The following is a 6,000-nucleotide window of genomic DNA, read 5'->3' as shown; positions in this document are numbered from 1 at the left end:
AGCACGCAGGAACCCTGCTGCGGCCCCGAGAGAGCCTGAAAAGAATCTGGTTTTCAAACAGTACAATTTTAATACTGCCAAGACCATATTCCCAGGATGTGGAATATAAAAACCTCAGTTCTCACCTAAGATCTGTTCCCCATTTAGTGTGTAGCCCTGAGTAAGCTACTTAAGCTTTCTGAGTCTAGGTTTCCCAAAATAAAATGGGCACGCTCATGTTTCTTACATTTTTTTGGAGAGCACAAAATAGCTTATCTTTGTGCTAGTGCTGAGAGAGCTGTGGCATGTTAGATACGACTTGGAGCGTTCAGTTGCCCATCTGAGAAAAGGGAATAGTGATTCCTAGAGGGATTTCATAAGAATTTAATGAGATAACAAAGCCAGGCATAGAAAAGTGCCCAATAGTACTTGTTTATTCCCTCCCTTTCCCTTGGGTGCTATTTATCTGGAATATTTGGGAAATAATAACTTACTTTGTACTACTGACTTTTGATACTAGCATAAAAGTATAGTTAAGAATTTGAACTTGCCGAAAATCACAAAACACATTCCAAAATAAACTGGAAAAGCATTTTATGTGGTTTCCTGTATTTTAAACTATCAGTTGGCCATTGATATAGCTAACTCAGAGTTGACTCTATATGCACAGATGATTAGCAGAAAAAAATAAAAGGATACAGTTTTAAGATCTCATCACCTGACATTAACAATAAACTGGTGCCCTGTGGTCACCGACCAGTTAGAATAGACACCCATCCCAGTGCTGGAGCAGGGCCTCCGAGGCCCCCTCCTGTGACATCCCAGATGTTAACCCTCAAATTGCTGGACCCTAGGGAGTTTGGGGGGCCTGGGACAGGGTCCAGGGAAAACAGGAAGTCCTTGAAGGGGCTTAGGGCAGGGACTCTTTACAAATACCAAGTTTTTGGTATTTTAAAAACTAGAAGGCTGAACCAACGCAGACACCCAGAGCATCCCTGCTCAACAATAATATCATGCAAACAAACGAAAATGTCTTTAAACCACCTGTTTCCCCCCCAAACACCAACTCTCAACCCATTGTAATACTGATTGGCAAGTTTCTAAATGGGCTTTTAAGTCACTGAACCGTATTCTTTTGGTAAGTCAGCAGACTGGGGGCAAAGATGGGGAAGCTCCTTAGCTGGGATCCAGAATAGGCGTGGAACAAGAGGCTTGTGCTAAGAAATATGTACCTTCCCCTTGACACTTTTCTACTAATTAAGATTCAATTTTCAGAAGTAGTGCTGTGAAGTCCGGGCCTAACAATTATTCTACTTCACAAGGATTTATCTAGTTAATTATGCTCAGAACCCGGGACCCTGACTGTAACCAGGATGTGAGGGGGAGAAAAGAGATTCTTTCGAGGGATAGTTTGCTTTGGAAGAGGGCAGACGTGGCGAAGCACTGCATTAGGGCATTTGGACATCCTCAAAGTACTTCTGAAGTTACTGGCTGCCTGTGAGTCAGGAAGGAAGGATTCCCATGAAGGCGGAGGCGTCAAATCTTTCTCCCTGGTGGTTCACCCTTTCCACACATACCTTGCTTTGGGTGTGTGTAGCATCAGATGCTAACACAGGCTCCAGGATGAGAAAGAGACTGGTCACATACATAGCAGTTCTTGATGGACCCGCAGCTGTGCGGGGCAGCGCTGTCTGCAAACACAGAAGAAATAATGGAGTTATATTACCAAGTGATATTTTCCCTTAATTGCAAAGACAGTCATGAACTCACCTATGGTATTTAATGAGCAGGGACTTGGATTTGGGAGAAAGTCAGTTGAAGGAAAGGGAGGCTAAGAGAGAAAGAAAGCAAAGTCACGTAGAGTCCTACGTGTAATTCCAATAGGGAAGCTGTTGGAAAATGGTCAGTAGTGATTCATCACCACCAATTCCTGAACCACTGCGATGGCTCACTTGGAGGGCAGGCTCACATGAAGACAGCTTGTTCAGCCAGAGACAGCTGCTAGGATTACAGCTCAAGTCACAAAGCTTCCAGCTAAAGCTCTTGGTAAACATAGATACTCGTTTTACTTTGCAACTGAAGTAAATTGTCATTAATAATAATGTTTATACTTCTTAAGTTCTTTAATATTATGCTGTCTTCTTTCTTTAGCTAGAATTCCTGAAAAACAGAATATTCTGGTTAATGGAATTTTTTTTAAAAGGAATTGCCTTTTGCACTGTATAGAAAGCAACAGTTACATTAAGAATTGAAATGTAGTAAAATGTACTTAACAGTCCAGTAGTTCTTTTGTGATTTAAGAAGCCCTTGATGAACTCCTGTTATTACCTAAAGCTCATCAGGGGCACAAGTCTGGGATGTCAGATATTGGTCTCAATTTGATGTCACCATAAGAATATACTTGAGGAATTGACTGAATTAATTTTAAATGGTTTTAGCTAGAATTTTAAAAAAAATTTTCTCAAACCTAAAATGCAAAAGCTGCCTAAAAATAATCAAATTATATACTTGTATATACATGCATACCTTTATATACATGAATATATGTCATTTTAATATTTATGTTGAATAAAAAGTTAATGTTATCTTTTCCTGGATTTTCAACTGTGAGCTTATTTGACCTAAAAATGGCTTTGAACATGGTTTAACAGACAGGGTTCTCTAATTTCTTTTACGACAGTAATTAAAAGACATAGGAAAGAAGAGTTTCTCAACAGAACTCAGCATAATAAGCTGACCCCTGAATTTCAGTTAGTGTGGATATATTTGCCTAGAAGGAATCTGCTTCCAAATAATTTTAATAAAGTTATTTCTTAGATGGAAGTATAGTCTGTATACAGTGAAATGCATGTATCTTTAGTGTTAGAGCTCAATGCATTTTGACATATTTATACATCTGTGTAACCACAACTTTGATCAAGATACAGAATATTTTTACCACCAGAGAACTGTCCCTTCTGTGCACGTGATCTGGATCATAAATGGAAAAGTATTTTAGTAATGATTGTGTGTTTTGCTGCAACCAAGTTCGTCTGTTAGAGAGCAGATGCAGAGCTAGTGTGGAGTTGGATTTCACTGGCACTGATATCTTGTTTCCCTTTTCCGGGAAAGAATGCCAGAGAAGGAGATGAGGGGAAGAGAGTTGGGAGTACATGCAGTGGAGCCATTAGTGATGTTTTATGGAATCCAAGATGAGAGAAGTGAGAATATAAAGGGAATAAGAGGATTTTAAAAATTGTGCCAGTGGACTCTATATCCAGTCATCTTTAGAGTTAGGATACTAAAATACATGATCTGGAAAAATAGAAATTGGTAGAGAGCAGGCTGTTTGAATGAAGATTTTCTAAGTGATGCAGTGAGTAATTATTAATGAAAGTTTCTGAAACATAACCTTAGGATTGGGTTGCTAAAGTGGAGAGGAAAAAAATAAATTGTTGGAGATAAGGAAGTCAGTGAATGAGGGGTCAGGGTATTGAGTGGATATAGACATGAATATTGAACTCACTAAGAATGATGACAGAAGTAATGGTGGCTTGGAAAACAAATGAGGCAGAGGGATCCAAAGGCTGGTGGTGACCACAGCATCACCGACTGTACCACTATAGAATGGTACCCTGGGGTACAGTCTGATGGGCTGTGATTCATAGATCTGTGGTCTTTATGAAAAGGAGGAAGAAAAAAATTTTCTAGAAGCCGCCATGAGGAACAGACACCAATTCTGTCTCCAGGCCTGTGGTGCCACATGGCATATGACAGGGAAAAGCAGCGACTTGAGGCTACAGAGAAGACAGCATATTCAGGGGATAGCTAAGTTTCTGATAGATGAAGAAGTTGGAATTAATATCCAGAGAAGAGTTGAAAGATCTGGAGAAGAATTAGAAGAGTGAGTTTCAGAGAGTACAGTGCAAAAGTTTGGGAGGTCGAAGAAGATTTTGGATTAGGGAATAGGCAGAGTTGTATGAGGGACTAAGTGTGGGTGATGAAGGACGGTCTGGGAATTTGGCGCGTCTAGCAGAGCCCAAGGTAAACAAGGTTATGAGGCGCCATGAGTTACGGGAAAATGTGTATTGCGTTCTAATCATAGCTTCCTTCTCTGGATTAGTGCTGTAGGCCATTTGCTCTGGTTAGACAGGTAGTGTTGTCGCTGGGACAGGCGGGTTTGGCCAGGAACACTTGGAGCTCTGGAGGCCTCTCTTACGTTTATGAGATGCATGACAAATGAGGCAAAACCTCATGGACCTCACGTATGTGTTGGTGGACATAAAAAAGAAATGAAACCACAAGTCAAAATTTTGAATCACTGTGTTGTACACTTTAAACTAATATTGTAAATCACCTCTACCTCAATTAAAAAAAAAAGTTTATTGACAGATTTAAAAGTGATCTGTTACTAAAAGGAGAGGCTTGGCCATGCATGCACGTGAAACAACTTGAGACACATAACTGGTCAATTTTTAGGACTTGCTTTTCTTCCTTTTTAGTTATTCCAAGTAATTAAACACCATTGGAAATGGCATAAAAGGTCAGGGCAGTAATTCTATAAATATGAAGACTGACATTAAACATTATATATTATATTAATAATATATTATATAATATAAATATAATAATATATAATAAGCAATTATATAGTTATTAATATATAGTATTATTAATATGTTATATCATTAGATTATATTATGTCTTCTCACAGGCCAAGCCTATATAAATATGCAACTATTATATAATTATTAATAATATAGTATTAATATATCATTAGATTATAATAATATAATATTATTCTCATAGGCCATATCTATGAAAAATGATAGTTACCTGCAAAGTTTTAAAAAACATATTCCATGTGCTTATATTTATTAAAAGGTTTCAAGAGTAGCTTTAATCCAAGAAACGCCTTTTGATCCACATTTACTCGTTAGTTTTCATTTGTCAGCTTGAGAGCTACAATAATAAAAAGGGCAGGGGGGGAGTGTCTATATAGAAGACAGAAGAAAATCTGTATATTTTATTCATGTTCTGTCCTGGGCTAGAAAATTGATGTCTTACACTTGGGAAAATGAAGGAAGGTTTTTGTAAGATCATATCTTGGAAAGCCTATTTCTCCCTATTTTCTCCTCTCCCTCTTCCTCCTGTAATGGGAAAATTCTGTTCTTGTAGCTTAGACCTTTATCTTTCCACAGCTGGCCTGCAAATTTAATTCTCAGCTCACAACCTCTTTCTCTCTGCTCAGCAGCTCTTCTCTACCTGACACTCAGATGTATCACCTTAGATGTTTTTTTTCTCTTTGCAAGTTAAATATGGAAAAGACAAAAATAAATAGAAGCGCTCATTAATCGGTGTAAGAAAAACATATCAGGGTGAGAGAATGAAGTTCTGTTATAAGGGCAAGAACAGTGTTGATTTTTAGCAAGTTGACCCAAGATCATCCTTTGTTAAATAGCTATAATGTAGGTCACAGTTTGGACCATGCAGATATTATGAAAAACTTATTTGACTTATGAATTTATTATTAATGAATGATAATATTAGTAATGAACTAGTCTCAGCTGCTTCATTTGGCAATACAATGCTAATAAACTCTATGTTTAGATAAATAGGAACAAAAAGCAATAAGAACAATTTGCTGAAGGGCCTGTTTCCCACTTGATAGAACAGTTTTCTTAATTTGTTTTCTATGCCTTTATTCATTTTCTCATTTATTTAACAGTTTCTGATTCTGGAAGTAAACAAGGTTACACATAAAATTGTAATTATATTTTTCCTCAAGTTCAGTCACCAAAGAGTTGGGCTTAGAGGCAAAGCAAATGTTTAGTGGTATAACAGTGGGAATCTTCTTAATTTACTCACAAGAATGCAATACTCCTGACCTGGAAAATCTGAAATGAGAGAAAGTGTAGCCTTACCAAAGTATGTCTCACATACGAGTAAATGTAATAGAGAATACATTTTCTTTTTAGTGATCTCTGGAGTAATTTTTGAGATATTAATTTGTTATTTTTTCTCTGTATTTTTTTTTTATTT

Source organism: Grampus griseus (assembly GCF_964374135.1).
Source record: "Grampus griseus genome assembly, chromosome: 13".
Classification (NCBI taxonomy): domain Eukaryota; kingdom Metazoa; phylum Chordata; class Mammalia; order Artiodactyla; family Delphinidae; genus Grampus; species Grampus griseus.
This window is presented reverse-complemented; position numbering follows the sequence as displayed.